The 9,864-nt window shown below is 38.7% G+C and overlaps 1 long non-coding RNA gene across 1 annotated transcript in view; it reads right to left on the bottom strand.

Annotated features, from left to right (window-relative positions):
* Positions 1-667: 667 nt before the first annotated feature.
* Positions 668-9,864, bottom strand: part of LOC121033055 (uncharacterized) — a 19,897-nt gene continuing 10,700 nt past the window's right edge. The window contains exons 3-4 of the long non-coding RNA XR_005791673.1: positions 3,113-3,272; positions 668-2,692 (exon numbers count right to left, since the gene is read on the bottom strand). This is a non-coding gene — a long non-coding RNA (uncharacterized LOC121033055). The remainder of the gene's footprint in view (positions 2,693-3,112; positions 3,273-9,864) is intronic.

Here is a 9,864-nt window from a genome sequence, read left to right on the forward strand (position 1 = left end):
TGGTCAATAAGCACATGAAAAGACATTCAACATCACTGGTCATTAGGGAAAAGCAAATCAAAACCACAATGAAAACAAAAACAAAAGTAACACCTACTAGGATGGTTAAAATAATTGTCAGTTTGTAAAATGGTGCAGTCATTTTAGAATATAACTCTGCAGTTCTTTAAAATGTTAAACACAGAGTTACCTTATAACCCAGCAATTCCACTCCTCAGTATGCAGAACTGAAGACATACGTCCACATAAAGACTTGTACACAGGTGTTCATAGCAGCATTATTCTTTTTTTTCTTATTTTTATTTTTTTTATTATTAAGAGAGAGAAAGACAGAGTGCAAGTTGGGGAGGGGCAGAGAGAGAGGGAGACACAGAATCCGAAGCAGGCTCCAGGCTCTGTGCTGACAGTGCAGAGCCCGACATGGGGCTTGAACCTATGAACCACGAGATCATGACCTGAGCTGAAATCAGATGCTTAACTGACTGAGTCACCCAGGCACCCCACAGCAGCATTCTTAACAGACAAAAAGTGGAAACCCCCCAAATATCCATCAGTTGATGAACAGATAAATGAAATTTTGTATATCTATACAACTAAAATGTATTTATTGTAAATAAAAAGGAATAAAGTACCAATACCTGCTACAGTATGAATAAACCTTGAAAACTTTATGCTTGGTGAAAGAAGCCAGACACACAGGCCACATATTATTTGATTATAATTTTATGAAGCTTCTGAAATAAGCAAATCCATGGAGCCAGAAAATAAATTAATGGTTGCCTAAAACTGCGGTAATTGGAGGGAATGGGAGAGACTGCTAATGGGTATTAGGTTTTCTTTGGTGATGATAATAATGCTGTAAATGAGATAGTTGTGATGGTTGCCAAACTCTGTGAATGAACTAAAAAAACACTAAATTATACACTTCAAAAGAGTGAATTAAAGTATGTGAGTTATAGAAATAAAGCTCTTACAAGAAAACAAAACAACCAGTTCCTATATTGCTACTAGGTCACGGTAGAAACTGAGCTTCTAACCATTTGATAGCAGATAACCAAGTAGCCAGAAGTTACCATCATGACCCATCAAATAAAAGGTCAGATAAGCCCAGCAATACTCCACAGGGCTATATATGGGCCCTATACCATATGCTTCCTCTCACTCAGGGTAGTCTGGTTACTGCAACAGCTGAATGTCTGACCTGTCAGCAACATAGACTAAGACTGAGCCCCAGAACCATACTGTCCCATGAGAAGATCACTCAGCCTCTTGGTGGCAAGTTGAGGATTATGTTTTGTACCCAAGTGATTCACTTGAACATCTTTTCCATACTTCCATATCCAAATGCAACTAAATGTGTTTGTACTGAAACTAGAATCTGACAGAACATGCCAAAATAGGGCCTAGACCACTCTGGGATGTAAGTCTCTGTTAACCCACTAGATCAGCTACTTGGACCAGCATATGTATATGCTCGCTGAGGGAAGGAGAATCTAGAACAGGTGGAGAATCAATGAAATGACGCATATCAGTGACAGCAGCGTTTCTTAACCTCAGCACTCTTGACACTTTGCACTGAATAATTTTTTGCTATGGGGGCTGTTCTGTGCATTGTAGGACATTATGCCAGTAGCACCTCCAGATATGGTGATGGAAAATGTCTCCAGACATTGTCAAATCTCCCCCGATTGAGAACCATTGAATTACAGCATTGGGAACAAAAGCAGCAGTTGGAGTTCTAATTTGTCCAGCTAACCCTCCCCTCTTTGAAATTTTCCCAGAAATTGTAACCACTTAGAATCCTGTGCTTCAGTAGGTGTATTTGGCATAAGAAGAGAGCGGATCTGAGCAGTGACAGCGGTAAGCTCTAGTGGACACTTTGGGTGTCCCATTCAGATCCCCTTTACCAACAGGTGCACCTCTCTCTCCTTGCTGTTAGTGTTATGACAATTCAAAGATGCAGTCTTCTCTGAAGAATTTCCCTTTGCCAAATGGAAGTTCCATGTTGGAAAGGCTATACCTCCACACCCTTCTAAGAGGGGCTAACGTAATTTTAGCTGCAAACCTTCCTGGGAAACCTTCCCAGCCAAGGCCACATTCTGCAAATGTGTTCCCTTTGTCCCCTCCCGATTTTCTCACTGTCCTCCTGAGTATACTCAACCAATAAATCTCCTGACCAAGAATCTCCAACTCAGGCTCTGCTTCCCAGGACAAAAAAACCACAATTATTTAATGTCTATAATGTCCAAGCATTCAACTCAGATTTTTTTCATTCTTAATACCACTTAGTCTTCAGGGTAAGAACTAAATATTATTAGTCCTGTATGACAAATGAGGAAAGAACCTCAAGAAGTGTGAGTTGTCCAAAGTTCCACCCTAAAAATGGTAGAACCACCATTTGAATCCAGTTCATGAATTCGAAGTTTATATTCTTAACCAATACACTAGTCTCTCTTTGAAGGTAAAAGGGACTGAAGATATTTATTGTTTTTCTCCTGGAAGGGTGACTCTTCTCCTTGCTGGAGTGGTTCCAAGATGTGTAAAGGACTATGAGCTCCTGTCTTGTGACTGAGTTCATGCAAGGTTAATGTTGGAGATATTCTAAGGTTGAGCACTCCATCCTCAGTATCAGATGATATGTCCTCAGGCAAGAGGGTGTTTCTAAATTCCTGTAAGAATACTCTCTGGTTCTCTAGGGAGGAAAGGGAGTTTGACATTCAGTATTAGCTTCTATTCTGAGGAGTAGAAAGAGGATAATATGGGAAATTGCTTTCAAAGGCCTCTCACAATGGAAAATAAAAGTAAACAAGCGGCAGTAAATTGTGGCAACATCTGACTTTACAATCTATTTTACTTAATTATTTTAATAAGAACTTTAAAGCAAGATATATTGTCCATAAAGCTCCTGACAGTTGAGTGAGAGCCAAGTGAATTATAAACTTAAAAATATAAGTTTTATGGGAATTAGCTCCAGGCTATATAGGGGTGTGGGTGTTGATGAATATTTTCATTTTATCTAAAGAAAATTGTAATACACTTTTGCTTTAGTGAGAATTTGCATTTTATCTATGCATTTAAAATAAAGAGAGGCCAGTAAACATTATCATGTTACCTTGGGTAGATTTTGTTTTAATTGAAATGCCACCAAGAGATATAACTTCTTTGGATAGGAGGGTATTTTGTTGCGTCTGGTTTTCTTCTTCTTTTTTCTTTTTACCATTTATGATTTGGTGATTATTTTTAGCAGTACATGTAATAAAATTCGTTTAGTACTGTGGAACAAAAAATAACAATCCAGGTCAATAGAGAGATTTCCCATTTCTAAAGCCAATTTATTTTGAGGAAGGTATTTTTTGTTTTAGCAGTAGTGATTTTCCAGATTTTTCTAGATTTCCCAGATTTTCTTGCTAGATAACAGTCTTTTTCTTTAAATTTTTTTTTAATGTTTATTTATTTTTGAGAGAGAGAGAGAGAGAGAGAGAACACAAGCAGGGGAGGGGCGGAGAGAGAGGTAGACACAGAATCTGAAACAGGCTCCAGGGTCTGAGCTGTCAGCATAAAGCCTGAGGTGGGGTTCAAACTCTGAAGGGCAAGATCATGATCTGAGCCGAAGTTGGATGCTTAACCAACTGAGCAACCCAGGCATCCCAAGACTTTTTCTGTGGGCTACAATATGGACCAATGAAACCAAGCATTGATGTAGTATGTATAATCTCAGAGGCGGAGGGAAAAATCTTCCATTTGAAAGTAGCCAACTTACTAGGGCACCTGGGTAGCTCAATTGGTTACACGTCTGACTTTTGCTATTGGCTCAGGTCAGGATCTCATGGTTTGTGGGTTCGGGTCCCACGTGGGGTCCCACGTGGGGTCCCACTGATAGCTGCAGAGCCTGCTTGGGATTCTCTGTCTCCCTTTCTCTCTGCCTCCCCCTCTTTCTCTCTCCTTCTACATAAATAAATATCAAAAATAAAATAAAAGCAGCCAACTTACACATGGCTGCAGATTTCCCAATTTTTTTCCTCCTCCTCTCATTCCAACCACACCTTCCTCAGAATCACTGCTGCCAGATGCCAGTGCCTGCTATTAATGGCTTCCTTTCTCTGCTCGGTACAGGACTTCCCAAATCCCCATCAATGAAGAATAAAAAAACCCATCAATAGATAATGAGACAAGAAAATATCAAAGGGTGACCTCTTACTCAGAAATCCCAATAACTTTTAGAAAGGCAAAGAATCAAGTCAGAGCTTCAAACAATCTGGAATATTCACACTAATCCATTGTAAAGTACAATTGTGTGTGGAAGGTGAATGGGAAAATAGGAAAATAGAATGGGAAAGAAAATATAAAAAACTAGTTTAACTTAGGGAAGCTGGTCTAGGAAAATAGACACCTAAGCAGAGCCTCCTCTCCAATTTATTTCTCCTCAGAATTTTTGGCTTAAAAAAAAAAAATTTTTTTTTTACCAGTTCTTCACTTCTCCCTATTCCTAAATCCAAAACTGTGTTAATTAATTGGCACCAACAAATATCTTCCCCCCAAAATTTTTTGAACAATTTTTTATGTCTTGATTAATGGCCTTATCATTTATTGTCAATGCCCTTTGAGCAAGTTCTTTAAGCAATCTGAACCCCTGTGTCCTCTGTAATACATTTTTTTAAAGATGTGAAATAATAGAGAAAATAAGCCTAACACAGTTCCAGACAAACTGTGAAGTTTCAGTAAGTTTTCTCTGTTAGCCTGAAGTGTATATCTGCTTTCAATAATTCACATTTTATTGTGAATTAATTAAATCAGAATGTATGCTTCTCGAATACCTTACTTATTTTAGAAATAGGAGTTTTAGTAGAAGTGCTTTGAGAAGCTTAATGTACCTCAGAACAGCAAAAAGGTACTTGGGGCACCTGGGTGGCTCAGTCAGTTAGGCATCCAGCTCTGGATTTTGGCTCAGGTCATGATCTCATGGGTCTTGAATTGGAGCCCTATGCTGGGCTCCACACTGACAGCATGGAGACTGCTTGGGATTTCTCTCTCTCTCTCTCTCTCTCTCTCTCGCTCGCTCTCTCTCTCCCCCCCCCAAAATAAATAAATAAACTTCAAATAATAATTTACAAAGAACAGCAAGAAGGTACTAGATACCAGGCAGAGAGAAGAGAGGGGCCCTCAGAGGTAGGGAGGAGCTAAGTAGAATGGAGTTACAGATTATAAAAAGGAAATTTTACCTAATTTTTACTTTTCTGAGGCTAGAAAGGGAGAAGAAGTACATCCATATTCTTTCTGTGCTAAAAGACCCTCTACACCCAGAATCTAATATTTGGGCACTTCATTAATATCACCCCTCATATCTGTTTTCTTAATAAAGTTTTAGATAAATAAAGTTTAGATGCATGCATAACCTGTTCATCATTGGAGACTAACTGTAATCAAAATAGCACCTGATTAAAATCTGTAACTCCAGGGCTGACACCATTAAGTGACATTTTCTTCATTTCACATGATTTTTAGTTTAATTGTACTGTGGAAGAGCTCATTGTTTCTATTGATCACTTCTGAGATTAGCTTTGATTTGGATTCTCCAGGATTCATTGCTAAACCATGGATATTTTTAGTGATGCTGAATGGCTTCCATACTATTTTTGAAATTATTAACTCAGCCTTCAGAATTTGAGTAAAAGAGTATCTCACACCGTGTTTCAAATGTGACCACTAACATGGCTTCAGGAGTATTACAGAAAATTGAAACAAATAATTCTACCAGCCCTCACCATTCTAAGACCAAAATTGAATTTAAAAAGTGGGCCCATGGGGCGCCTGGGTGGCGCAGTCGGTTAAGCGTCCGACTTCAACCAGGTCACGATCTCGCGGTCCGTGAGTTCGAGCCCCGCGTCAGGCTCTGGGCTGATGGCTCAGAGCCTGGAGCCTGTTTCTGATTCTGTGTCTCCCTCTCTCTCTGCCCCTCCCCCGTTCATGCTCTGTCTCTCTCTGTCGCAAAAATAAATAAAAACGTTGAAAAAAAAATTTAAAAAGTGGGCCCCATATCCTTATAACTATCTAATTCTGGGGATGATTCAATCCTTACATCGTCTTCCAAGATGCTAAGAATATAGTTCAATATTTCTGCCCCACTGCCCATCTTCTCCATCTCAATGCCATGGAGGTAGGCAAATTCTCACATGATATGGTATTATATAAAATAATCAGTCTTTGACAACTCATTTCAATTTATAAATACATTCTTTGGAATCCCCACCCTTTATAAGGTTTTCTAGTTTCCTCCTTATATGTTGCTATAAGAATTCAATTTTATAAAGAATCTTTGACAGTATCCATGTAATGTTGCAAATTCATTCAGTAATGGTACAAATTTCATGAAGAAAGTGCCAGCAAAACAAGAAAAGTGCCATCAGTTAGTGTCACTGCATTTATAAGATCCATGAAGTGTAAGTGGGGAAAAAAATTACTGCACCAAGTCTCACAGAACACCAAGACTCATCAAGACTCTGCAGCATAAGAGTGCAATAATGGGTCACAGTCATGGTCCATTGAAACATTTTCTTCCCTTGGGAACAACTGCACATGACATAAATTGAGAACTCTATTTTTTTCTCAGCTATTAAATGAACTTGAAGAAACCTGGATAGTTTAATTGTTTCCCTATAGCACTAAGAACTATGTAAGGAATAATGAAAATAAGAGCACTTGGGGATAGTGTAATAATTCTGATTTTTAAAAAAAGTTTTAAAAATGTTAGTCCATGCAAGACACTAAACAGAAAATGATCTTGATGGTGTGGATTTATTTTTTATTCTCAATGAGATCCTATTTTAAACAAGGTGCCTAGTGGCTTGGCATGCTGCCAATACTTGACAAAGTGGCAAACCAAATAGCACTAATAGGTGGAAACTTCCCTCAAACGAGGGGGAAAAAAGCTCTTAAAAAATAAAGCCCTTAATGCAAAAGGGGAACATGATCAGAAAAATAAAAAGGTCCTCAAGGGACAAAAAAAAAAAAAAAAAAAAAAAAAAAAGTGAAAAATATGGGTATAAATCTTACCCAAGCCCAAGGTAAAGAGAATCAGTTCAAAACTTTAGAGCATATGTGGAATAGATTGTTAATACTCAGATTCTACTCTGTCACCCCTTAGTTCTGCTTTATCTACCAACAAAACAGCTCCATGTGTCTATCATTCAATCATTCAGTCACCTAGATTTATGTGTTGGACTTTGTCCTAGGCACCAATGATACAGTAGTAAGCAAACAAAACAAAACAAAAAACCCACAAAAACAAACAAACAGACAAGAAAACAACAGTGAAAGAAACAGAAATAGGAGTCAAGATGGGTTGTTTATGCTTTACTGGGATGAATGTTGGATCTTATGGTAGCCCATAGGAGTATAAACCCTAGGGTGGGATGTCAGAAAGGTGTTCTCAAAGGAAAATCAGTGAATAGTTCAGTCATGTAGAAATACATGTGTCAACATCCAAGAGACAGAGAAAGAGAGAGAGAGAAGAAAGAAGTGTATTATGGTCAGAACTTTGAGTTCGATGACAGTAGCAGAAGAAAAGGTAAGAGAGACAAGCAGTGACAAAGTAGCATGGAATTCTTTAATTGCAAATCCCAGGAACCAAATTTAAAATAACATAAGCAAGAAGTAAAAAGACAGAAATTTCTTAAAATTATGTTGGGATATCTTAAGTGTAAGTTGAACAACCATCCATGAGAAGGGAGGGAGCACATTTGGGTCTTAACTCGAAGAAAGGCGAATACCATCAAAACTATCTTTAGCTCTCGTCTTGCCTCTTTCTTCCAGTTGTCTTCATTATTTTCACTGCTTTGTGCCCTAGCAGAAAACATGGATACCAATAGCCCTTGAGTTTTCTCTGTAGGATTCAACCCTTAGAGATTATAACTGATATTTTTCTTAGTTTTAGGTTCAAAAGTTTTGGGAAAGTACACTGAAACACTCATTCTTTATTCCCGTTAGTTCATTCTTCTACCTGTGTGCTACTCTGTGCCGAGCACTTTTTCACGTGTTGAGTCCATGTGATGAGCAAGACAGATAAACTCATGCTTTCAAGCAGCTCACATTCTAGTAGGAGAAAAGAGGCAGTAAATAAGCAACTGAATCCAGGAACAATGCAGTTTTAGGTAGTGGTAGGTGTCAGGGAAGAAATAGAAAAGAAAGATGGTGGAGAGATTGTGTGAATTAAGGAGGGGAACATTGGTATCACCAAAGAGATGATGTTTGAACTGATCGGAGTTGGGGAAGAATCAACTCCTGGGAACACCAAGAGGAAGAGCATTTTAAACAAAGGAAACAGCAAATGCAAAGGTCCACATAAAGGAAACACGTGGCATGTTCCAGGAGCAAAACAAAGGCCAGTGAAGCCAGGGTAGTGAATGAAGAGAAGAGTGGTAGGTTATTGGTCACAGATAAGATTAGGAGCTGGAAAGTATACACACTTATTAGGTCTTGTAAAATCAGTTTTATTCTAAGTAAACTAAGAAAATATCTTAGGTGACAGGATTAGGAGAAATAGTAAAAGCAGGAATACCAACTATAAAGCATTTGCAGTAATTCAGGCAAAACATGTTGGAGCTTAAACTATGGTAATATTAGTAGAAATGGAGAGGAGTATATGGATTTGGAAAAACATTGGGGAAATAGGGCCAAAAGAGCTTGATGATGGATTAGAAGTAAAAGGATAAGGGAATTAGAAAACTCGTAGGTCCAGAGAATAAGTGAGCAACTGTGTGGGTGGGGATACCATTTGCTAAAATGGAAAATTCCAGAAGATGAATAGGGTACTTTTTACGGGGTGGGCAGGTGGGCAGGGTTGGAGGAGTAGCAGAAGTTATATTTTTGGCTATATTAGGTTAGGTTGTAAGGCCTATTACACACTCAAGAAAGTTATTAAAAACTTAGATAGACACAACCTTAGAACCTAACACTGTGAGTGTAGTCTCACTTTTTTTTTTTTTTTTTAATGTTTAGTTATTTTTTGAGAGAGAGCAGGAGACAGAGTGCAAGCAGGGGAGGGGCAGAGAGAGAGGGAGACACAGGATCCAAATCAGGCTCCAGGCTCTGAGCTGTCAGCACAGAGCCCAACGTGGGGCTCGAACCCACAAACCATGAGATCATGACCTGAGCCGAAATATGGTGCTTAACTTGCTGAGCCACCCAGGCGCCCCTCACTTTTTCTTATCCTTGCTAAATCTAAAATGATAGCAACTATATCCTTTGGGGGTTAGGAGGAGCAACTGTTTCCAAAAGAATGGTAAGGAATTGGTAAATATATATGCCAAACACAAATGTACACACACACACACACACACACACACACACACACACACACACAGTTACATGTATATGCATATATGCACACATACACATATTTTCGTATATACTCCACAGATACACACACTTACCTTATATGTGTCTTTCTTTCTATCAATCTATCTCTATGTATGTGTATATGAATTCTGTTTGGACTATAGCAAGAGCATGGCTCACATTGAAAGAAGAAGGGGAGGAGGTATAGACTAGCTGTCTTATAACTGAACAACCCTGCATGTCCCATCTGGCAGCCGTTTGAGTCAGCCACCTTTAACTCAGAAGTTGTCAGCAGTGATGGGGAAGAGGGGTGTTACATGAAATAAATATACATTGGACATCTACTATATGCTAAATTGTGTGCACACCCTTCTCTACACGATTATAGGTAACTAAATTGAAAAGTTCTATCATTTTCGATTCAAAATTTAAATACATCTCCCAGAAGAAGAAGAAGGAGAAGAAGGAGAAGGAGAAGGAGAAGGAGAAGGAGAAGGAGAAGGAGAAGGAGAAGGAGAAGGAGAAGGAGAA

This window comes from Herpailurus yagouaroundi, unplaced genomic scaffold (genome assembly GCF_014898765.1).
Source record: "Herpailurus yagouaroundi ecotype Mexico unplaced genomic scaffold, PumYag 142, whole genome shotgun sequence".
In the NCBI taxonomy this organism is placed as follows: Eukaryota; Metazoa; Chordata; class Mammalia; order Carnivora; family Felidae; genus Herpailurus; species Herpailurus yagouaroundi.